Genomic DNA, 27,037 nt, shown 5'->3' with positions numbered 1-27,037 from the left:
GAGATCATACATTGATCAAGGGCTTTTTCCTCGTATAAATCATTGCGTCTTTGCATATTTTATACTGAAGTGATCCTTTACTTTTTCAATAAACCAAGCATCATACCCCGTTTACATAAAGTTTGGTTGCATTATCCTTAGTGTGATTTTTGACCAAAACATGTTTCATCCTGCTGCTGCATACGATCCCTCATCTGCAAAATCAAAGTAAATATATCACTAGTACTGGGAACAGAAGAAGTAAGAGCAGAAGATGATGGTTTAGAGGAGATAGAAGTTGGTCTCTTCTCAGCATTTTTCTGAGATCCAGTTGGTGGTGGAGGCAAAGGTGGAATGCCAGTAGATGAGTTGACTGCCGACATCCCTGTGGATGTATTCTTCAATGATGAAGCCATGTAACTCTTTTGAAATGATTTCGAACAGAAATTTTTCTTATGAATGAAGCACCAATTGCCCCACGGTGGGCGCCAAACTGTTTTGGTCAAAAATCACACAAGGATAATGCAACCAAACTCTAAGTAAACGGGGAATGATGCTTGGTTTGTTGAAAAAGTAAAGGATCACTTTGATAAGAAATATGCAAGTGACACAAGGATTTATACGAGGAAAAAGCCCTTGATCAATGAATGATCTCCGGCATAAAAAACCTCGGGTGATGGCAACTACCGATCACCAACTTCAATATATCAAAATATGGTTACAACTTCGGATGATAATGAGCTGAGTACAAGGATCACTATCGTAATGTGTGTCTAAGCGTGTGACAATTGTGTTGTGTGTCTTCCGAATGGGGAAGAGTGTTATATATACAAGTGTAGGTGGCCTATTTTAGGTAAAAAGACTAATAATCAGCTCATTACCCCTTTAGAAATAAAAGCAAATCTAGCCTAAATTATCGCCCTTAAATCATGCCAAGTTTCCATATCCTTCACAACGTCCATCTCCGATTAAGCACATGCTATAGTTGTAAAGACGCGTCCTTTGATTGTGATGCTAAGAGCGGATCCTGCTAGATGTCCCTGCAAAATAACATTAAATTCAATGAAAGCAACTGTTAGCATGAGGATCCTATGATGGTCCGTGATCCTGATCCTGAAACTCTGCTGAGGATCACTATCTGCCAAAGAAATAAGGATCATTGGTTAGGATCACATGTAAGGATCATGTATTATAAAAATCCAGCCCTAACACCTACTATGTAACAGGACGTATTTGGGTTCCACTATATGGTGGTTTACGAGAACTTGTGATGGATGAAGCTCATAAGTCTTGCTACTCGGTACATCCAGGTTCGGATAAAATGTATCACGACATCAGAACTACATATTGGTGGCCTAGCATGAAGGCCCACATAGCAACTTACGTCGGCAAATGTTTGACGTGTGCAAAAGTCAAAGTTGAGTATCAGAAACCAGCGGGCCTACTTCAGCAGCCCAAGATACCGCAATGGAAATGGGAAGAAATTTCCATGGATTTTGTTACAGGCCTACCCAGATCCTAGCGCGGGAATGATACCATATGGGTGATCGTGGATCGACTCACCATGTCTGCACACTTCCTGGCTATAAAGGAAACGGATAAGTTCTCCACTCTTGCAGACGTTTATCTTAAAGAAGTTGTTTCGAGGCACGGGGTGCCCACCTCCATCATTTCGGATCGGGATGCACGATTCACGTCAGAGCTATGGCAAGCGATGCACAAATATTTTGGCTCACGGTTAGACATGAGCACAGCGTATCATCCTCAGACGGATGGGCAGTCTGAGCAAACGATTCAAACTCTTGAAGACATGCTTCGGGAATGTGTTATTGATTTCGGCAACAGCTGGGAAAAGCACCTTCCTTTGGTGGAGTTCTCATACAATAACAGTTATCACACCAGCATACAAGCCGTTCCATTCGAGGCATTGTACGGGGGTAAGTGCCAGTCACCTCTATGTTGGGCAGAGGTGGGGGATAGTCAGATCACGGGTCCAGAACTTATAGTGGACACCACAGAAAAGATCGCACAAATACGACAACGCATGGCGGCAGCACGCGACCGTCAGAAGGACTACGCGGATAAGCGTAGGAAGCCATTGGAATTTCAGGTCGGGGACCGGATTTTACTCAAAGTCTCACCATGGAAGGGTGTGGTTCGTCTTGGCAAACGGGGCAAACTCAATCCGCGGCATGTCGGACCGTTCGAGATCATAGAAAGAATAGGCAAAGTAGCCTATAGACTGAACCAACCAGCTGAACTCGGGGGAATTCACAACGTTTTCCACGTGTCTAATCTGAAGAAATGCTTGTCAGATGAGACCCTCATAATTCCCTTGAAAGAGCTCACTATCGACAAACAGTTGCACTTCGTCGAGGAACCAGTCGAAATCACGGATCGGGATGTTAAGGTCCTCAAAAACAAGAGAATCCCTCTTGTTCGAGTTCGTTGGAACTTCCGTCGTGGCCCAGAGTACACCCGGGAACGCGAAAACCAGATGACAGAGAAGTATCCCTAGTTATTCGAAACCAATACAACCACTACTGAGGCTGAAGCTACTACTGCGGAATTTCGGGACGAAATTCCAGATCAACGGGGGGAGGATGTGACACCCCAGGAAAACCAGTGAACGATACAACTTACCTAGCTTCCTCAGTGAGTGCGTACCAAATTTCGGGAAGAAATTTCATTCAAGTTGGGGATAATGTGACAACTCAAGTTTCCAAGATTCCATCTTCGCATTTATTGCACGTTAATTGTTTAGATTGTTTGTTTACACGACTTGTTTATTTCACAACTGTACATGCTTGTGTTATGTTGAATCGCTTTGTGATTTATATGTATATATGGTGTGCCTTACGAGTGTGTTATATATATTGATGTGCAATATAAGCATGCATGTTAATAATAATGTGTGATATTAATATTGTGTTTGAGAAATTTAAAAGCAACAAGCATGGAATCCATGAAAACACCCCCACCCGAAATCCTTTCCTCACGAAAACACTCTTGGATGAAAACACATTAAGTGTTTTAGTCCACCTTCAGGCCAACGAAATCAAGGTGGGCCTTTGGCCCAGTAGCGATCCACTATATCTTTGCCTCAACCTTTACGTAAACGTTTTAATCGTCAAACCCTAACTCTCATCCTCAAATCGACGGCAGCCCTCCTCTCATTCGAAGTCAGATCATTTGTTTGATCATTCTTTGTTCGGTTAGTGTTTTCCACAGTTAAATTAACGATAGTTCTATATGGATGTTTATGATGCTTGGAGGTTATTATGCATGACATGATCAGTTATATTAATTATTGTATGCGAAACCTGGTGTGACCTAGAGTTCTAGGGTTATTATGATTGAATGATTAATCTTGAATGATGCGAAAGTGATCAGGATCTGAAAGCATGTTAACTTGTTAACAGTGTTTGATTAGGTGATATGTTAAGCTATTGCTGAATGCATAAAAGGGTTCCTGATAAATGTTATGATTGCTGTTGTTATGATCAGTGATAGGGTTCTTGATTTGCATGAATTGATATGATTGAATAACTGTATGTTGCAAGAGATGAAACTGTTATATGATTTCTAGGATTGTTCGTAACTGTTGTTGATGATGATGATGTTGCCAGCGAAAACACAAGGACCACGAAAACACAAGAGTCAGACGAAAACACAAGGTGTTTTCGTCACACCTTATGCCCGACGAAAACCAAAGGTGATTTCGCCAATATAGGGGATTTCGGCACTTGTGTTTTCGCCCTAGGTGTTTTCGCCACATATACGTTTTGTTGAATACTGTGACAATTAAATCGGCCAAGTTATTAACATTGTTAGCTCCGTAAAATTCAATTAACTTATTTATTTCGGTTAGATGGTTAACCCTGTTAAGCATTTACTATGTCAAGTATGTCATGTATGTTAACTAAGGTATGTTAACTATGCTAAGTATGCCAATCATGTTGAGTAGGTTAAGTGGGTAACTCGGTCAAGCATGTTAACTCTGTTAACTCAGCTAAGTTAAGATGATTAATTCCGTTAGTTAATAACTCTGTTAGTATGCAACAATATTGGCTAGTTAACTCTGTTGGTTAATTAATCCTGTTAACACTGTTAAACTTACCATGACTGTTAATGAATACTCTTGTTAGAGGAGACTGGGAAATCTATTACGGGAAGTGTAAATTATGTGAACTTGATTAACTGTGTGCGCGTTACATGATGTTAACCATCCAGTACACTTAGTGATCTAAATTACATGTGAAACTTTACCAACATGTATTGATTGAATATATGTGCATACTATAGGACTTGATTGATTAATTGCGAGCACATAACTTAGCATACCGAGCAAACCAAGGTGAGTTCACACAGCCAAGGCATGGGGTTCTCGGGTGGGAATGGGATTGGATGACTTATTGTATATACTCAGATGGTAGAACCTAACGATAAGATACGGCTAGACTAGTAACACATATTGAACTGATCTTCGCACACCTGCCAAGGGTTGGCCGCGATATTATGACTGATTTCGCACACCTGCCATAGGAAGGCCGCGAACTAAATGTACTAATCTTCGCACACCTGCCTGGGAGGCCGCGATACAAATAAACCTAGTCTAGAACACTTGGGAAAAACATCCCCTAATCTTCGCATACCTGCCTGGGAGGCCGCGATGGGAAACCAAAACGATACATGACATAACGAACGAACATACTACTACTCACACTATACTATTACTGAACTATTAACTGTGAACTCGCTCAACTAGTTGTTGACTCTCTATTACATGCCTTGCAGGCTTATAGGTGCATATCCAAGGAACTTGCTGTCTGGGAAGCTGGAGTGGTCATGGGTCGAGACTCATGGAAACGCAACACAAGAACTAAGAACTTACATGTGGTTTTATAAACACTCATTGAGTTAAATAAGCTTCCGCTGTAAATTGTGAAATATTGTGATATTGTAACACTTGTTGTTTATAAATGAAAGTATTATTCACCTATACTTATGAGTTCAATGTGATTGATGGTTAAGATCCTGGTCAGTCACGCCTCCAAGCGGTGGTACTCCGCATGTGGATTTTGGGGGTGTGACAGTGAAGGATATTGTTGTGTCTCTGACAAGGATCACACTTCTTAGCATACTCTACAGCATCTTTCTTCATAGTTGGCCAATAGGATCCTTAAGAATAATGCCCTGCCCCCAGTGTGGTTTCCACAATCTCCTTCATGGAAGTCTTTTAAAACATCTTGGATTTCAGGATCCACGATGCATCTTAAATATGGTCCTGCAAGAGATCGCTTATACAACATGTTTTGGTCAAAAACCAGACGAGGATAATGCAACCAAACTCTTTGTTACGGGGTATGATGCTTGAATTGGTGAACAACAATGAGGATCACTTAGAAGTAAATTGCACAAGAGACACAAAGATTTATACGAGGAAAAAGCCCTTGATCAATGAATGATCTCCGGCATAAAAAACCTCGGATGATGGAAACTACCGATCACCAACTTCCAATTAACCAATAATTGTTTACAACTTCGGATAATAGCGAGCTAGGTATAAGGATCACTATAGTGTATCGTGTAGAAATGTATAAAAATTGCTAAGTGTTTTGCCGTATGTTCAAGAGTGCGGTTGTATGAGTGTGTGTAGCCAAAATTAGCCAAGTGTTTCTAAAGCTAGCTCGCTACCCCTTTTAAAATAGAAGTTAACTAGCCTAACAAACTGTCCACAATTCGTACCATGCTCCCACGTTCTCCACAACGTCCATTTTCAGTCAAACACGTGCGAAATAACCGTGGAATATTCCTTAGTAACGTTGCCAAGACCAAGTCCAATTGTTACTCCTGCAAAACAATACGAAATTCAAGGTAAACAATTGTTAGTACAAGGATCCTTAGGGTGATCCATGATCCTGATCCTGAAGCACTTCCGAGGATCACTATCTGTCACAGAAGTAAGGATCACTAATAGGATAATAAGTGAGGATCATAGGTCATTAAAAAATCCTGCCCTAACAATTGCCCCAAAAATATAAGGAGTAATTATATGACATATACGAGTTATATTTTGTTGATCTTATCCGCAACTAACTAACGGATATATAGCCGTTAATATCGACCTAGCCGTTACCCTTTTGACGTCACCGAAGTGACATGCCTGCAAGATCATGATTATAAATAAGAGATAGAGATAGGGATCGATTAGCATTTAAATTCAAGAGAACTCCCTTTATATTCGTATTGGAAGATCAACAAGGTAATCCTCTTTCCTTCTTCTTTTCCTTTCTCTTACTCTGTTTTTCTTTCTTTACCGCCATCAAGTATGATGCTCCGAAATTCTCCTGCCAAGGATCTCAAGAAGAACAGCCCTCTAAAGGGTCAAGGGATCATCAAGGATTCTCCCAATGAGAGGTGTTGCTTTTCTGACCCACAAATTGATAAAATCCGCCACTGCTTTCCGGCGAACACCTTCTTCAAACCTTTCGATCCTACTGCTCTGGGTGACTACGTCTCTGAGACTTGGGTAGCTTTCCCTGTCACTCCTTTTACGTGTAACATCCGTCAAAATCGACCGGTTCCAAAAATCCGACCCGTTTTAAAATTCGGATCCTACCCTTGAAACTCGAAATAAATAATCGTTGAAAGCTTCTTATCCTAATTTCATTCGTTTATATATAGTTCTAGTTATTAATTTAAATAATCATCTCATTTCAAACTTTTATTATAAACCAGTTAGATTTAAGTTATAACTTGGTTAGCACCGTTTGTTCAGTTAGTTCAACCTCAGGGGCTGAACTGTAACATTTCAAAATTTATTTCAATTAAATAAAACAAAAAGTTATTATTTCTTTAATTAAGTAATTAATATAATTAATTTAAAGATTTAAATATATTAACCAAGTTAGTATAACCTAACTAAGTTAACCCTTCTAGTTAACTAAGTCTTTAAAGTTAAAGGGCCTTTGTGTAATAATATAGAACTTGAAATTTAAAAGAAATAAAAAACAATAAAACGGGCTGCGCCCGGACTCGAACTCGGGTACACGCATTCAACAAACAACAGCTTTACCACTGCACCACCTTATGGTTTGGTGCAAGGCATCTGTACTCATTAATGTTATACCCGCAGAATGCGGACTTTCCTTTTCTTTTTGCCGCCAATACAGAACCGTGTACAGCTCATCTTTCCAAAACCAAACACAACGAACATGTTCTAATTTCTTCCCTTTTCTTTTGCATTTGATTGATCATAATCAACAAGTTTCCTTAACTTTCTAAATCACGAACCAAGATCACCTACATGTCCACATACAAACTCCTTCGTTTTGGAAACTTTTATGCTACCAAAAATTAGGAGACTTTCGAAAACAAGATTTGGTATGTGTCTATAAAACCGAAACCATCATCATGAAGCCAGAACACATCCCTACACCCTTCAGTTCACTCTCGACACCCTCATACACCTTCCAACTCTCCTTCGCTTGACCCGCACAACATTCCGAACCACTTTCACGCTCGCGGAGTTCATCGCAAACAACCACGGCAACCACCGCCACTCGCAATCTGTTTCGGACACCTGTCAACCACCCTCGACATCACCATTTCACGTTTCAGGTAACCTGCGATTGACGGAACCTCGCCGGAGAAGTCCGACGCCGTCGGAGATGATAACCGGAGTCTCGTAGGGATTCACGTATTCATCGGTTTCTGCGGATTCGGTATATAAACTTCCTTTTTAATTTGAATCAATTATTTTTTAAGAAAAAAAACACGATTCAACGATTAAATGGAAAACATGCTATAACAGTGGATATTATGATTTTTCATTGTTTTGCTCGATAGTTCTTGGAACATGGAAGAAGACAAACTGAAGTAAAATTAATAAATCATGGTTCTGTTGGACTGTTTTGTTTTTTTATAAGGAAGGTGCCAAAGAAATAATAAAAACCCTTAAAACCCATAAGTAAGAGTTTTACTTAATTCTTTTCTTTAAAAATCAAAATTTATATAATAAATAATCTTTTTAATTCTTTTTAGAAAAACCTTCAATTTATGAAGAACTCGAATAACTAAGCAATTTATTTTAAGTCATTTATTTCATTTTATTTTTTTATTAACGTTAATAACGAGTTAAATTATAATAACATAAACACCTAATATGCAATTCATAAATATTAGGATACTTATTTAAACTTATAGTAATCGCCTCTCGTGTGATATTTCATATCTAGGTTAATCACTTTTGTTTGTCATCTTGGTTTCCCAATCTTTACTCGTACAAGAAATCGCAACGCAATCACTGTGAGTATACATGACCCATTTTCGTTTTACACTTTTTGGGTGCAATATGTATTACTTATCAAACTACACCATCACATCAAACATTTTATGCACACTCTATCCATACTCTATGTGATACATTTTAATCTTGTTAGACATGTTATGCTACTGTAAAATCTCATGACTATGTGTTCATTAACTTTGCAAGCCTCCCCTAACAATGGTAGCGCTATAGGTTGAGAAACGCCCCTCCCGTTATATTAACGGGTATTGTTAGGTTAAACTATGTTAAAACCACCCGTACACTTTTGGGTTGGATACTTTACTTGCGTTAAACTTTGGTTTGGACACGTAGAGTAACATCGTTTCGAGTATATACTGTCAATATGATATTGTATTTCACATTTGGATATGAGCAACATTTTAAACACGTACTATGCTATGTATGAAAACTTGTATACTCGCCAACATGCTTTTGTTGATTTTATTTTAATACATATTGCAGGTTGAATGATCAAGAAATAAAGAAATCAAGCTAGGATGGAACTAGAAACCCATTTTAGCATAGTATTTTATTATGTTTGGTTTATGATGTACTTGAAAACAATGTATTCCATTTGATATTTATGAAATGAATTTAAATCATATTTTCACAATAGTGTTATGTTGTTTTGAGCAATTTGTTCGTCTCATCCCGATGTTTCCGCCATCGGTTGGGGTGTGACAGATTGGTATCAGAGCCATAACTATAGGGAATTAGGTAGGATTGCCTTACTTTTCCCTAGACTGTAGTAGGAATACTCTGATACCAGATTGGTATCAGAGCCATAACTATAGGGAATTAGAATGCCTTGCCTAGTCTATAGTTTAGGAGCTTATTCACTATGTGTTGCTTAAAACAGCTTCCTTTCTATCTTCTTTGCTTCCCTCTATTTTCTTTTGGACTCTTAATATACATGCCTTTCCTAAGGCTAACACAATACACACTTGGAGGCTTTGAAGACACTCTTACAACACAATCGAAAGATTCATTAAGATAGGGGTGATTCCCACACTTGGTGAAGACTTTCACTCAGCTATACTTTGATTTTTGCATGAAATCTACCCTCAAGTTAGGAGTGATATCCAAATCTTGAAGGGAATTTCCATTTCATACTCTAGTGGACCCTTATCTTTTGATAAGTACCAACCACGTTAGGGTATGATGTTATCAATTTAGAGGTGAAACTCGCATCTTGTTAACTAGTCCCACTCCTCGATTTTCGCTCTCGCCAAAGTTTCGATTTTCCCAATAGATTAAGGACGTGTAGTAACTGGAAGGACAAATATCGTTAGTCGCTCCTCGATGAGAGTATTTGTCTATTAGGCCAAAGCACGTTTCCTTAATTCGAAAAGGACTTCGATTTACTTTGGAATAGTCATATGTTACGTTCCGTGACAATCCATGTTTTACGTTAAATCTCTTTTATGCTATCTCAATTTTCATGTGTTTTTACATTTGTACGTTATATCATTTCAATTTAATACATGCATACTAATATGTTATACTGGATTCGTGATTATTGGGTTATTCTTATGTGATGAACTTGTCTTTTAACCCACACCTTAACATGTATAGCACTATGCGTAGTGCTATAGGAGTAGCGCCCGCCCGTATTCTAGTGGTCATGTTAAATTAACAACATTACACCCTCTTTTTTGCGACGATGTTGGGTAGTCAACTTTGCGGTACACGATGGGTTGACATGTTTATTCACATGCCAGTGATACGTTAATCTTGTTAACTAAGTATGTCATGTGGATTGTTCTAAATTTTTATGCTAATACTCATATTCCCAAAAAAAAATGGAAGCTTATCATCAAGATAGGAGTGATTTCCTTAACTTAACGATTAGCTCCACCCACTTTTCAACTTCACCAATGAGCTAGGGGTGATTCCCTTACCTCAGAGGTAGTTACCAACATTTATTCGTTCTCAATGAAACTTTATATTTGAACGTTACTTTCATTTCAAGTTTGGATACACGAATCGCACTATCTTCGCAATCTAAAACAAATAATAATAAGCTCTCATGAACGAACTAAATTTACGATGCTTTCATTATCTATGTTAGTTATACTACATGAAATTCATGATTAGCTATGTGAAACTAATTGAACCTTTTATATGCTATGTAACTAATTGAACTTCTTATATGCTATGTGAAACTATTTGCTATATGACGCATTCACGAAAACAATTTCTCTTAAATAAAACAATATGATGAAGTCTCATCTACTCTACAATTTCATTTGAATCTTTAGAAGTCTTACTCTTAGATTTCGAGGACGAAATCTCCTAAAGTAGGGGAGACTGTAACATCCGTCAAAATCGACCGGTTCCAAAAATCCGACCCGTTTTAAAATTCGGATCCTACCCTTGAAACTCGAAATAAATAATCGTTGAAAGCTTCTTATCCTAATTTCATTCGTTTATATATAGTTCTAGTTATTAATTTAAATAATCATCTCATTTCAAACTTTTATTATAAACCAGTTAGATTTAAGTTATAACTTGGTTAGCACCGTTTGTTCAGTTAGTTCAACCTCAGGGGCTGAACTGTAACATTTCAAAATTTATTTCAATTAAATAAAACAAAAAGTTATTATTTCTTTAATTAAGTAATTAATATAATTAATTTAAAGATTTAAATATATTAACCAAGTTAGTATAACTTAACTAAGTTAACCCTTCTAGTTAACTAAGTCTTTAAAGTTAAAGGGCCTTTGTGTAATAATATAGAACTTGAAATTTAAAAGAAATAAAAAACAATAAAACGGGCTGTGCCCGGACTCGAACTCGGGTACACGCATTCAACAAACAACAGCTTTACCACTGCACCACCTTATGGTTTGGTGCAAGTCATCTGTACTCATTAATGTTATACCCGCAGAATGCGGACTTTCCTTTTCTTTTTGCCGCCAATACAGAACCGTGTACAGCTCATCTTTCCAAAACCAAACACAACGAACATGTTCTAATTTCTTTCCTTTTCTTTTGCATTTGATTGATCATAATCAACAAGTTTCCTTAACTTTCTAAATCACGAACCAAGATCACCTACATGTCCACATACAAACTCCTTCGTTTCGGAAACTTTTATGCTACCAAAAATTATGAGACTTTCGAAAACAAGATTTGGTATGTGTCTATAAAACCGAAACCATCATCATGAAGCCAGAACACATCCCTACACCCTTCAGTTCACTCTCGACACCCTCATACACCTTCCAACTCTCCTTCGCTTGACCCGCACAACATTTCGAACCACTTTCACGCTCGCAGAGTTCATCGCAAACAACCACGGCAACCACCGCCACTCGCAATCTGTTTCGGACACCTGTCAACCACCCTCGACATTACCATTTCACGTTTCAGGTAACCTGCGATTGACGGAACCTCGCCGGAGAAGTCCGACGCCGTCGGAGATGACAACCGGAGTCTCGTCGGGATTCACGTATTCATCGGTTTCTACGGATTCGATATATTCACTTCCTTTTTAATTTGAATCAATTCCTTTTTAACAAAAAAACACGATTCAACGATTAAATGGAAAACATGCTATAACAGTGAATATTATGATTTTTCATTGTTTTGCTCGATAGTTCTTGGAACATGGAAGAAGACAAACTGAAGTAAAATTAATAAATCATGGTTCTGTTGGACTGTTTTTTTTTATAAGGAAGGTGCCAAAGAAATAATAAAAACCCTTAAAACCCATAAGTAAGAGTTTTACTTAATTCTTTTCTTTAAAAATCAAAATTTATATAATAAATAATCTTTTTAATTCTTTTTAGAAAAACCTTCAATTTATGAAGAACTCGAATAACTAAGCAATTTATTTTAAGTCATTTATTTCATTTTATTTTTTTATTAACGTTAATAACGAGTTAAATTATAATAACATAAACACCTAATATGCAATTCATAAATATTAGGATACTTATTTAAACTTATAGTAATCGCCTCTCGTGTGATATTTCATATCTAGTTTAATCACTTTTGTTTGTCATCTTGGTTTCCCAATCTTTACTCGTACAAGAAATCGCAACGCAATCACTGTGATTTTACATGACCCATTTTCGTTTTACAATTTTTGGGTGCAAAAAAAAAAAAAATAAAAAATTACATATCAAACTACACCATGACATCAAACGTTTTATACACACTCTATCCATACTCTATGTGATACATTTTAATCATGTTTGACATGTTATGCTACTGTAAACTCTCATGACTATGTGTTCATTAACTTTGCAAGCCTCCCCTAACAATGGTAGCGCTATAGGTTGAGAAACGCCCCTCCCGTTATATTAACGGGTATTGTTAGGTTAAACTATGTTAAAACCACCCGTACACTTTTGGGTTGGACACTTTAATTGCGTTAAACTTTGGTTTGGACAGGTAGAGTAACATCGTTTCAAGTATATACTGTCAATATGATATTGTATTTCACATTTGGATATGAGCAACATTTTAAACACGTACTATGCTATGTATGAAAACTTGTATACTCGCCAACATGCTTTTGTTGATTTTATTTTAATACACATTGCAGGTTGAATGATCAAGAAATAAAGAAATCAAGCTAGGATGGAACTAGAAACCCATTTTAGCATAGTATTTTATTATGTTTGGTTTATGATGTACTTGAAAACAATGTATTCCATTTGATATTTATGAAATGAATTTAAATCATATTGTCACAATAGTGTTATGTTGTTTTGAGCAATTTGTTCGTCTCATCCCGATGTTTCCGCCATCAGTTGGGGTGTGACATTACGATAGGATACTCATATCCTTTCCCTCAATTCACCCAATCTTTCTTCTCCCTCACCGGCATCTCCTACATCCAAGCTATGCCGATGATCTGGAGGGTTTTATACACCCTTGAAAGGATCATCGAGCAGGAAGGGATTGATCTTGGAATGTCAGAACTGGCTGAGATGTATAATCTCACCACTTTTGGATCCCATCGATACTTGTTCAAACGAAAAGCTGGTGAAGAGCACCCTGTTTTCAAGGCTACCAAAAATGACACGAACTGGAAGCGACGCTTCTTCTTTGTCAGAAGAGACACTATCCCAAACGGGAAGGATCTGCCCAGGGAGTGGTGCACCCATGGTAGGATAGAGGATCCTGAGAAGGATCACCAGATAATCTCCTTTTGTATGAGGATCACTAACACCCTTTTGTTCTTTGTTATGCAGCTGTTACCGTTTCACACCTCAAACTGACTCCTGCTGCCAAAGAGAGACTCGCTGCTTTCGGAAAGCTTGATCCTGCAACAAGAACATTCAACACCAATACCCAGGATTCACAAGAGATATCCTCAGGCTCAGTTACTATGTCAAGTAAGTATCCTGTTTTTTGTATGATTAAGAATTTAAATAAATAGTTACACAGAAATAGGATAAGGATACTCATCTTGTTTTGAATGTGTAGGTGCTGGAAAATCCTCCAAAGCTGCCTCCAAGTTCGGTATGGCTGATCTTGACACTTTCAAATCCAAGAAGAAGGCCATCGCAAGCCCGAGCGTCTCAATCCCCAAGGCACCCAGCAAAGGAAGGGGTGGCAAAAAGAGAAAGAGCTCTGATGTTGAGGACCTACAAGGCCTCCCACTGATCCGCCACCAGTTCCTCGAATATTTCAATGAGGTAAGGATCACTGATCCTGCTTACATATCCTACTCATATATCCTGCTCATTTGAGGATCACCTGACCTTGAACTGCTCTGTCTTCTTTGCGGAAATTTGTTGAGATTGAGGATTACATGGGGAGCGTCGAGGAGATGGATAAGAGGATGGCTGACCTCCAACAAATCTCAGTGCTCAAGGATCACAAGATCGCTGATCTTGAAAAGGCCCTCCAAGCTGCCATGACTGAAACAGCCAAACTCCTGATTGACATCGACTACGAGAAGCATGAAATCGTGGAAGGTGCAAAGGTCTCTGCTGCTATCACAATGTACAAAACAAGACTGCAGATGACCCAGGAGGCCCAGGATCCTGACTTCGACAGAAGCAGCTGGGATGTTGAAGGCTGGAAGGCAAGGCTAGATGACCTGGAGGATGATGAGGAGGCTGAGGAGATGTTGGCGCTTGAGGCCGGAGGCAGTGGCAAGGATCAACTGAAGGATGCTGGAGCTGGAGAGGATGAAGGAGCAGCGAAGGTGTAGGCTGCGTGATTGGGCAATGATGGACATTTCTAGACATAGCCAGGGCCCAATTTTTTAGTTTAATGGTAGTTTTTGCTGAACAATTGTCGGTTTGTACTTTGAACAATAGTTTTAGGATTAAGGATCCAAGATCCTTCAGACAATAGGTAGGATTGCAAATGGTGGAGGGATCCTCTGTTTGGGGGATGAAGCCATTGTGATCCTGTCGCCTTTTAATTTCCTGCATGCTATGACCGCACAAACAATGGACACCCGTTGCCAACCCATGTGGACGGGCCACGTTTTGCTGGTAAAAACGTGGGTTGGCAATCTTGACAACTTTTGTTGGTTTAATCTTTGTTAATAAAATAACTATAATCTTTTTTGGCTTATCTTGTGTTGTTATCCTTGTTTGTCTTTTTAATTTTCAATTGCTTTGATGTATATTTGTCTAAATAAGAAGTCTTGGATAAGTAAGATAGAAAATATTTAGGATATGATCCAGGATCAAATATCCTATAGTTGGAAAATCCCAAAAAGTAGTATAATTTAAGGATCACAAGTTTAGTTGTCAAAATACAAGGGTTATTCAAATAAACAATGAACAAAATTAAAATAGTTAAGGATCATACCTGAGGATCCAAGTTAGGATCCTAACCTTTAATACCATAACCAGGATAACTATAAGACAAACCTTAGAGAGAAGTAAGGATCAAGGATCCTTGGTTGTTTAACTTCAAAGACCTGAAATAGAACATAACTTGGGACTAAGCCAATATAAGATAAAAGTTAACAACTGGGGACAAGCCCAAGGATAACTGGGGACAAGCCCAAGGATCGTTTGTAAACTGGAGTATGGCCCTAACTGGCGACTATCCAAACTTAGTGGCATGAAAATGCCAAAACCTTAGCTAACGTGAAACGTTAGAAACCTTAGGAACGGATGTATGGTACGTCTACCATTATACGTAGGATCCTAGGTATAGCCAGTACAATGGAATTATCAGCCCCTAAAGCGAGTACTTGTCCCACTGCCATGAACTATACCAGGATCATCATGCGCTACAGGCGGAACTGGGGTCAAGCCCAAATAACTGGGGTCAAACCCAAGTGACTGGTTGCTTTTGTGGATAACCATCCTTTTGCTAAGGATACCTGAACTTTCAAAACTCAGAATCACGTGAGAAGTGGATAAAGGATGCAGGATCCTTATCCTTAAGTGAGAAAGTAGGGGAATGAAATAGTTCAAGATTACGATGTTTACCACAGTAAGGATCATCGGTGCTTTAAGGATGCTTCATGGATACCATAATGTAAGGATCATCTGTTCTATGAGGATCCTGTTCACATGAAATATTTCTTTAAGTGGACAGCATTCCAGGCTCTTGGTAGCAAATCACCTTCCATGGTCAGCAATCAGTATGCCCCCTTTCCTGCCTCAGCTTCAATCAAATAAGGGCCTTCCCATTTTGGTGCCAATTTTCCATCAGCAGGATTGGTGGTATTCTGAAATGCTTTCCTTAACTCCATATCACCAATTTGAAACTTCCTGATCCTGACATTTTTGTTGTAAGCACCAGCCATTCTTTGTTGATAACTGGCCATCCTTATCCTAGCCAGATCCCTGATTTCTTCAATAGTATCCAGGTCTTGAACCAAGTTCTCATCATTTTCCTCAGGATCACGGATACTTGTTCTAGCAGTTGGAACCACCATTTCTGTAGAGATCACTGATTCTGCCCCAAATACCAAAGAGAATGGAGTCTGGCCTGAAGCATTCTTGGGGGTTGTCCTATCAGCCCAAAGCACATAAGGTAGTTCTTCTGCCCATTTCCCTTTTTTGGATCCAAGCTTCTTCTTCAAATTGTTGATGATGATCTTGTTGGATGATTCTGCCTGACCATTAGCTTGTGGGTGGACTGGTGTTGATGTTATCATCTTAATCCCCCAACTGTCACAAAAGTAAGTAGTTCTGCCCCCAATAAATTGGGAACCATTATCACATATAATTTCAGAAGGGATACCAAATCTAGTAATAATATTTCTTTTAATGAAGGATATAACTTCCTTTTCTCTGACTTGGGCAAAAGCTTCAGCCTCTATCCACTTGGAGAAGTAATCAGCCATAGCAAGCATGAACACTTTTCCACCAGGTGCCTTAGGGAGCTTACCAACTATATCCATACCCCATCTCATAAATGGCCAAGAGGAGGATATGGGATGCAAAAATTCGGCCGGCTGATGAAGGATATTGCTGTGTCTCTGACAAGGATCACACTTCTTAGCATATTCCACAACATCTCTTTTCAAAGTTGGCCAATAGTATCCTGTCCTCGGGATCCTTGAGAATAATGCCCTGCCCCCAGTGTGGTTTCCACAATCTCCTTCATGGAAGTCTTTTAAAACTTCTTGGATTTCAGGATCCTCAATGCATCTTAAATATGGTCCTGCAAGAGATCGCTTATACAATACATTATTTAAAATTGTGAATTGAGATACCTTAATTTTGAAAGCTCTAGGGTTTTCTCCTGTAGGAATCTCTCCATGTTGTAAGTATCTCATGATTGGCAGGATCCATGATCCTGATCCTGAATGAGATCGAGTATCCTCACTAGGGATAATTGCAGAATCCTCTCCTATTTCCATGGCCACATGATCCTCGATGGCAGGAGCTAGGATATGGATAATGGGGATACTTATATCCTCCGGGATCTTCAAAGATGATCCTAAATTAGCCAATGCATCAGCTTCTGTATTTTCCTCCCTTGGTACCTGTGTCAAACTAAAGGAAACAAAAGAGAGTGCCAATTCTTTGACTATCTCCAAATATTTCGTTAGCTTTTCACCTTTAACAGCATAGGATCCATTAAAGTGGTTAGTGATTTACAATGAATCTACATGTACCTCAAGATACCTGATCCCCATATGCTTAGCAATTTGCAAACCAGCTATCAAGGCTTCATACTCAGCCTCATTGTTAGTGGTTTGGAACTCACAAGCTATAGAGTGGGGTATTATGTCCCCCTGTGGCGATTTTAGTAGTATTCCAAGCCCTGTTCCTTTAAACATTTGAGGATCCATCAGTATAGAGTATCCAAGGATCCTTGGTCTCCTCTAGCTACTGGACTTCTAACATTTGCAAATCACTACTGAAATCAGCCACAAAGTCAGCTAACACTTGGGATTTAATGGCTGTCCTAGGCTCATATCTTATATCATATGCACTAAGCTTCACTGCCCACTTGGCCATCCTTCCTGACATTTCAGGTTTCCTGAGGACATTCTTTATTGGAAAATTAGTTTTAACAATAATAACATGAGTTTCAAAATAATGTCTTAATTTAGTGGATGCCATAATTAAAGCGAGGATAAGCTTTTCTAGGTGTGAATACCTGGATTCAGCATCAAGTAAACTCTTACTTACATAATAGACAGGATGTTGTGTACCTTCGTGATCCTTAACAAGGACTGCACTTACTGCTTTTAAGGATACTGCAAGATATAAGGATAACACATCTCCTTTTTCTGGTTTCATCAAGGCCGGAGCTGAGGATAGGTAATCCTTGAGAGCTCTTAAGGCACTTTCATGCTTCTCAGTCCACTCAAATTTCTTGTTCTTCCTTAGGATATCATAGAATTCCTTGCATTTCTCTGAGGATTTGGATATAAATCTGTTCAAAGCTGTGATCCTGCCTGTTAGCCTCTGAACATCCTTAGCATTGGCAGGAGATTTGATGTTCACTAAAGCTTTGATTTGTTCTGGGCTGGCTTCAATGCCTCTCTTTGTCACCATATATCCTAAGAATTTACCTGCTTTAACACCAAAGTGACATTTTGAAGGATTAAGTTTCATGTTATAGTTGTCAAGGATATCGAATGCTTCCTCCAAGTCCCTCAGGTGATCCTCAGCTTTTATGGATTTTACCACCATATCATCTATGTAAAACTCCATAGTTTGTCCAATCTGATCCTTGAACATCATATTCACCAGCCTTTGATAAGTTGCACCTGCATTCCTTAGTCCAAATGGCATAGCAATATAACAATATATACCGGTTGGAGTCATAAAGGCCGTATCCTCTTGATCAGATGGTTCCATCTGAATTTGTTGAAATCCAGATGAAGCATCCATAAAAGTCAACAGTTTATGACCCGCCGTTGCATCCACCACGGAGTCAATGTGGAGTAATGGGAAAGGATCCTTGGGACATGCCTTATTTAAATCTGTGAAATCGACACATACCCTCCACTTTCCATTTTTCTTTTGAACAACAACCACATTGGCCTACCATCTTGGATACTTGACCTCTCTAATCATACCTGCTCGGAGCAATTTCTCTACCTCTTCCTGGATAATGGCATTTCTTTCTGGTGCAAACTTCCTCCTTTTTTGATGGATTGGTTTGAATGACCTGTCAATGCCAAGTTTATGAGTGATAATATCTTTAGATATACCTGTCATATCCTCATGTTTCCATGAAAAGGTAGTTTTCCTCCTTTTGAGGAAGGATATGAGGTCTTCTTTCATTTTGCCAAGGATCCCTGATCCAATATAGATTTTGGATTCAGGATCACCAGGATCCATGAGGATTTCTACTACATCCTGCTCTCTTGCCTCCAAGACATCCCTTGGAGGATACTTTGATTGCTATTGTTCCCTTGACTTCGAGGCTGGTTTCATCGATGAAGTGAAGCAGTTCTTAGCCTCCTGCTGATCACTATCAATCTTCACTATTCCCCAAGGACTAGGGAGCTTCACACATTGATGGTAGGTGGATGGGACTGCCTTCATATCGTGTATCCAAGGCCTGCCAAGGATAACATTACAACAAGATAAACAGTCAATAACACAAAGTTTTTGATAAGAATGTAGGCCTTCGATGTATATTGGGAGTTTAATGTCCACTAGGGTATTCTTAGTCTCGCCACTGAATCCCACGAGCACAGAGGATCTCGGTATGATATCTGATTCGGGGATACCCATCTTCTTTAGAACATCAAGTTGGATAATGTTCACAGAGCTTCCTCCGTCTATAAGGATCCTGCAGACAAAGTGGTTAGAAATGAAAAGAGTGATAACCAAACCATCGTGATGAGGATCCTGAATGTCAACACGATCATCCTCATCAAAAGTTATGACTTTTCCTTCGGAGACACTGGATGTTCGGATGGGTCTATCTCCATTATCCATTTTGGTTTCCTTTGCATGCCTTTTAGCTGCTGAGAAGGATGTGCCACAAATGTCTGATCCTCCAGAAATAAAGTTTATTACTTGTGCATCTGCTGGAGGGGCCGGAGCTTTCTCAGGGATTGTTAGGGCTGGATTTTTATGACTTATGATCCTTACATGTGATCCTTACATGTGATCCTAACCAGTGATCCTTGTTTCTTTGGCAGATAGTGATCCTCAGAAGAGTTCCAGGATCAGGATCACGGAGCATCCTAGGGATCCTCATACTAACGATTGTTCTCTTTGAATTTAATGTTGTCTTGCAGGAATTTCGAGTAGGATCCGCTCTTAACAACGTAAACAAGGAACCTGTCACGCTACTTTGGCATATGCATAATCAAAGATGGACGTTATGGACAATATGGAAACTCAGCACAATTTAAGGGCGATAACTTAGGCTAAATTTACTTCTATTCTTGAAGGGGTAACGAGCTAATAGTTAGGTTATTTACCTAAAATATGACCACACACACTTGTATAAGTAGCACTCTTCAACATTCGGAAGACACAACACATTTCTCACACGCTTTGACACACGATACTATAGTGATCCTTGTACTTAGCTCGTTACCATCCGAAGTTGTAAAAAGATTGTTTGTTATATTGAAGATTGGTGATCGGTTGTTGCCATCACCCGAGGTTTTTTATGCCGGAGATCATTCATTGATCAAGGGCTTTTTCCTCGTATAAATCCTTGTGTCACTTGCATATTTTACATTTAAGTGATCCTTCACTTTGTTGATCATACCAAGCATCATTCCCCGTTTACATAAAGTTTGGTTGCATTATCTTTAAGTGATTTTTGACCAAAACAGTTTGGCGCCCACCGTGGGGCAATTGGTGCTTCATTCACAAGAAAGTTTTTCCGTTGGTGATCATTCCGGAAGTGTTGCATGGCTTCATCATTGAAGAATACTTCCACAGCGATGTCGGCAGTCAATTCATCTAATGGCATTCCACCTTTGCCTCCACCACGAGCTTGATCTCAGAAAAATGCTGAGAAGAGACCAACTCCTATCTCCTCCAAACCATCATCTTCTGCTCTAACTTCTTCTATTCCCAGTACTAGGGATATATTTACTTTGATTTTGCAGATGAGGGATCGTATGCAGCAGCAGGATGAAACTAATGACAGGATCCTTAGAGAAATCAGAGATCTCAAAAGACAAAAGAAAACGGCAGAGGATCGTTCCCCACTAATGCCCAAATCTTTGAATTTTGATACTCCGATGATTACTTCTCAGCCATCAGAGGTCCCAGACGTTCAACACATGTGTGGATCAAGAGGAGTGCATTTCGGCCCAGCAGCAGTGACTCAGGCATTAGGATCATATTTCCAACCGGCAGGATCCTATACTCAGCATATGGGATCCTTCATGAACTCAGGATCCTCCTTCGTTCCAGGATTATCCCAGGTTCAAGGATCCTCCTTCGTTCCAGGATGATCCCAGGTTCAAGGATCCTCCTTCGTTCCAGGATCATCCCAGGTTCAGGGATCCTCCTTCGTTCCAGGATCATCCCAGGTTCAAGGATCCTCCTTCGTTCCAGGATTATCCCAGGTTCAAGGATCCTCCTTCGTTCCAGGATCATCCCATATTCAGGGATCCCTTCAGATACCAGGATCCTTGAAGAATTTGCAAACAGGAAGTCCAGATGTCCATCAAGGAGATTTTATTCCAATGCAGACCATTGCTTCCACTGGTCCATCCATCATCCCAGAATCCCAGCAATATGGATTCACATCCAATGTTCCTAACTTGAACCCGATGGGAGGTAACACTTTTAATAATTCTCTTACCACTAACCATGGATTCATGCAGGATACAGGTATCAATCATGCTATGGCCAGAGAACTACAAAAACTGAAGGATATGATATCAAGTGTCCCAGGGGTAGTCAAACCTATCCCGGAGATTGCAGATGGAAGCCATAAGGTATCTCGTTTTGCACCACCGATTTGTGATGCTGAGATACCCAAAAGGTTCCATATCCCTACTATGAAGCTGTATGATGGTACAACGGATCCTGAGGAACACATAGCACAATACAGGGAGAGGATGGAGATCAATCCAATTCCAGAAAAGTTAAAGGAAGCATGCTTATGCAAAGGATTTGGATCCACTCTTACTGGATCAGCTCTTAAATGGCTGCTAAGTCTTCCCCCTTACTCTATTACCTCATTTGCCAATCTAGTTAATCTATTCAATAATCAATTCTCTTGTAGCAGAAAATTTGAAAGATTGACTAGTGATCTATATAGGGTAACTCAGGGTCATAATGAATCATTAAGGGATTATATAACCAAATTTAGTAAAGAATCCTTGGACATTCCCAACTTGGATATGGCCACAGCTGTTGAGGCCTTCAAAATGGGATTGCTTAGGGATTCATTGTTCTATGATGATCTTGTTATGACACCATGCAGGAACCTAGATGAAGTAAGAACTCGTGCACTCAGGTTCATCCGACTAGAGGATGACAAAAGGATCCAGGAAAGACAAATAGGATCCTCAAAACAAGAAAAGCAAGGATCCTCTTTCAAAAGCAACAGATTCAAATCCTACAATAGGAATGACAACCAGAACGTGCATGCCGTTGAACAAGAAGAGGATGATGAGGATTATCCTCCGATTTCTGAATATTGTTTTTCCGTTGATAATCATGAACTAATCCTTGCAATGCAGAATCTAGGAGAAAAAGCCAGATGGCCCAGAAAAAACGACAAACCAGCCGGAACTAAAGACAAGTCAAAGTGGTGTGCATACCACGAGGATTTCGGGCATTTAACTGAAGAATGCATCGCATTGAGAAAGGAAATTGGATATCTGCTAAGCAAGGGGCATCTAAAAGAGTTGCTGGGAAGAAAAAAGCAAAGGACTCAGGATCCTGAAAGGATCCCTGAGAAAGCTCCAGCTCCTCCGGCAGATGCACAAGTGATCAACTTTATTTCTGGAGGATCAGACATCTGTGGTACATCCTTCTCAGCAGCTAAAAGGCATGCAAAGGAAGATAAAATGGATAACGGAGAAAGACCTACTCGAACATCAAGTGTCTCGGAAGGAAAAATCATAACCTTTGATGAGGATGATAGAATCAACATCCAGGATCCTCATCATGATAGTCTAGTCATCACTCTCTTTATCTCTAACCATTTTGTCCGCAGGATCCTTATCGACGGAGGAAGCTCAGTAAACATTATCCAGCTTGATGTTCTGAAGAAGATGGGTATCCCTGAATCAGATATCACACCAAGATCCTCAGTACTTGTGGGATTCAGTGGCGAAACTAAGAAAACCCTGGGGGACATCAAACTCCAAATTTATGTGGAAGGATTACATAATTATCAAAAATTTTGTGTTATTGACTGTTTGTCTTGTTGTAATGTTATCCTTGGCAGACCCTGGATACATGATATGAAGGCAGTCCCATCCACCTACCATCAATGTGTGAAGCTCCCTAGCCCATGGGGAATAATCAAGATCGACAGTGATCAGCAGGAGGCTAAGGATTGTTACACCTCATCAATGAAACCAGCCTCGAAGCCAAGGGAGCAATAGCAATTACAGTACCCTCCAAGGAATGTCTTGGAGGCGAGAGAACAGGATGTGGACGAAATCCTTTTGGATCCTAATGATCCTGAATCAAAAATCTATATCGGATCAGGGATCCTTGGCAAGATGAAAGAAGACATAGTATCCTTCCTCAAAAGAAGAAAGTCTACCTTTGCATGGAAACATGAAGATATGACAGGTATATCTAAGGATATTATCACTCATAAACTTGGCATTGACAGGTCAATCAAACCAATCCATCAAAAAAGGAGGAAGTTTGCACCGGAAAGAAATGCCATTATCCAGGAAGAAGTAGAAAAATTACTTCGAGCAGGTATGATTAGAGAGGTAAAGTATCCAAAATGGCTAGCCAATGTGGTTGTTGTTCAAAAGAAAAATGGAAAGTGGAGGGTATGTGTCGATTTCACTGATTTGAATAAGGCATGTCCCAAGGATCCTTTCCCATTACCCCACATTGACTCCATGGTGGATGCAACGGCGGGTCATGAACTGCTAACCTTCATGGATGCATCATCTGGATTCCAACAAATTCAGATGGAACCATCTGACCAAGAGGATACAGCTTTTATGACCCCAACCGGTTTATATTGTTATATTGCTATGCCGTTTGGATTAAGGAATGCAGGTGCAACATATCAAAGACTGGTAAACATGATGTTCAAAGATCAAATTGGACAAACTATGGAAGTATACATAGACGATATGGTGGTAAAGTCAAAGAAGGCTGAGGATCACCTAAGGGACTTGGAGGAAGCATTTGATATCCTTGATAATTATAACATGAAGCTTAATCCTTCAAAATGTCACTTCGGTGTTAAAGCAGGCAAATTCTTAGGATATATGGTAACTCAGAGGGGCATTGAAGCAAGCCCGGAACAAATCAAAGCATTGGTGAATATCAAATCCCCTGCCAACGCTAAGGATGTGCAACGGCTAACAGGCAGGATAGCAGCCCTAAACAGATTCATATCCAAATCCTCAGAAAGGTGCAAAGAATTCTATGATATCCTAAGAAAGAACAAGAAATTCGAATGGACTGAAAAGCATGAGAATGCTTTACAAGCCCTAAAAGAATACATGTCCTCAGCACCAGCGTTGATGAAACCAGAAAAAGGAGATGTGTTATCCTTATACCTTGCGGTATCCTCAAAAGCAGTAAGTGCAGTCCTTGTTAAGGATCATGAAGGTACACAATATCCTGTCTGTTATGTAAGTAAGAGTTTACTTGATGCTGAATCCAGGTATTCACACCTTGAAAAACTTATCCTTGCATTAATTATGGCATCTACTAAACTAAGACATTATTTTGAAACACATGTTATTGTTGTTAGAACTAATTTTCCAATTAAGAATGTCCTCAGGAAACCAGAGATGTCTGGAAGAATGGCTAAGTGGGCAGTAAAGCTTAGTGCCCATGATATAAGATATGAGCCTAGAACAGCCATCAAATCTCAAGCATTAGCAGACTTTGTGGCTGATTTCAGTAGTGATCTACAAAAGGAAGCAGAATTGGAGGTCCAGCAGCTGGATGAGACCAAGGACCCTTGGATACTACATACTGACGGATCCTCAAATGTCAAAAGCACGGGGCTTGGTATACTACTAAAATCGCCATAGGGGGACATAATACCCCATTCCATAGCTTGTGAGTTCCAAGCCACTAATAATGAGGCTGAATATGAAGCCTTAATCGCTGGTTTGCAAATTGCTAAACACATGAGGATCAGGTATCTTGAGGTATACGTGGACTCATTGTTAATCACTAATCACTTCAATGGATCCTACGCTGTTAAAGGTGAAAAACTAACCAAATATTTAGAGATAGTCAAAGAATTGGCACTATCCTTTGTTTTTTCAGTTTGACACAGGTACCAAGGGAGGAAAATACAGAAGCTGATGCATTGGCCAACCTAGGATCATCTTTGAAGATCCCAGAGGATATAAGTATCCCCATCATCCATATCCTGGCTCCTGCTATTGAAAAACAGGTGGCCATGGAAATAGGAGAGGATACCGCAATGATCCCTAGTGAGGATACTCAATCTTATTCAGGATCATGGACCTCACCAATCATAAGATACTTACAACACGGGGAAATTCCTATGGGAGAAAATCCTAGGGCTTTCAGGATTAAGGTATCTCAATTCACAATCTTAAACAATGTGCTATATAAGCGATCTCTTGCAGGACCATATTTAAGATGTATCGAGGATCCTGAAGTTCAAGAAGTGTTAAAAGACTTCCATGAAGGAGATTATGGAAACCACACTGGGGGCAGGGCATTGTTCTCAAGGATCTTAAGGACAGGATACTACTGGCCAACTATGAAAAGGGATGCTGTGGAGTATGCTAAGAAGTGTGATCCTTGTCAAAGACACAGCAATATCCTTCATCAGCCGGCTGAATTTCTACATCCTATACCATCCTCTTGGCCATTTGTCACACCCCGGCCGCGTATAACATGCAACCGCGGCGGAAACGCCGGGGAGTGTCGTGGACAGAATTAATTGTTATACAACCATGGATATTAAAGTTACATTTTATTTATTAAACAAGGGTGTTACATTGTCTTAAAAGGAAGTACAGAATCCAGAACACAGTTATTCTAGTTCTATCTTCAGTTTTTAGTCTCTAAGGCACAGGTCCGCCCTAGTGTCGTGTTCATCGTCCTATGGAACAGCTCCTGAAAACACATGTGAAAGTAGGTACGTCAGCATAAAAATGCCTGTGAGATACATAGGTTTTGTGAAAATGGGATTCATGACTTGAGTTTAAAGAATGTTTAATAACAGTCAGTCATGAACCTTGTAATTTGTCTTGCTTTGTAAACCATTTGAAAAACGATAACATCAAATGATATGTATAGATAAGTGCAAGGTTAAACGAATAACCAAGTAAAATGAGTTGAATAAGATAAGTTGTTTGTGAAAATAATGTCTTGTGAAGAATATGTTATTTATGTAAAATGTAATGTGTCTAAGCTGAAATGACTTAGATAACGCCACGATATGTAATATTATACAAACATTTATATATAGGAAGTACCAGCGGCGTATCCACCATGTTTGTATCATATTACATACGCCACGTTACTTAAATCATTTACCCAAACCAATCCACCATGTAAATTGTTCATGTGTAAACCAAATGTCAAGTGTTATTGTAAACCATGTCAAATGTTTATGTTCAATGTAAATCATGTAATGTGCATCCCAAAATGTATCATGTATGGTAAGCGAAATGTATCAACTTAAACCATTTGTAAAATGCACAAAACAAGTCGTTGAAGAAACACGTGGTTTAAATCAGCGTTATGTTCTGTGGAAAAATGCATGCTCTATTGATATTAACATTTATGTGGTATTGTAAACAATGCATACATCCAAGCCTTGAGACTGCGGCGATAAACCCTTAAACAAATTAAAGGTTTATCTAAGTTATGTATATCGAATTCGGTCATTCCTTACAATCCTATCAAACCCAGGACTTCAGGAACGGGAGTTGTCAATTCCTATGGCACCACTACCTACTAACGAACGACGTAGCTAATGTTAATGAATGTATTGTCCCATGTTAAACAAACCAAATGTCATAACAAAATGAAGGCATGTGATGTAAACAATTTTACTAAGTATGCTAAGTAAACATACGAAGCAGAAATGTTCATGTAAATCAATGTGCCCATATGCTGAGTAAACATATGCAGCAGAAATGTTCATGTAAATCAATGTGTCCATATGCTGAGTAAACATATGCAACAGAAATGTTCA

This window comes from Helianthus annuus, chromosome 12, assembly GCF_002127325.2.
Source record: "Helianthus annuus cultivar XRQ/B chromosome 12, HanXRQr2.0-SUNRISE, whole genome shotgun sequence".
NCBI lineage: Eukaryota > Viridiplantae > Streptophyta > Magnoliopsida > Asterales > Asteraceae > Helianthus > Helianthus annuus.
The sequence above is the reverse complement of the archived record's forward strand: the minus strand, read 5'-3'. Positions refer to the sequence as shown.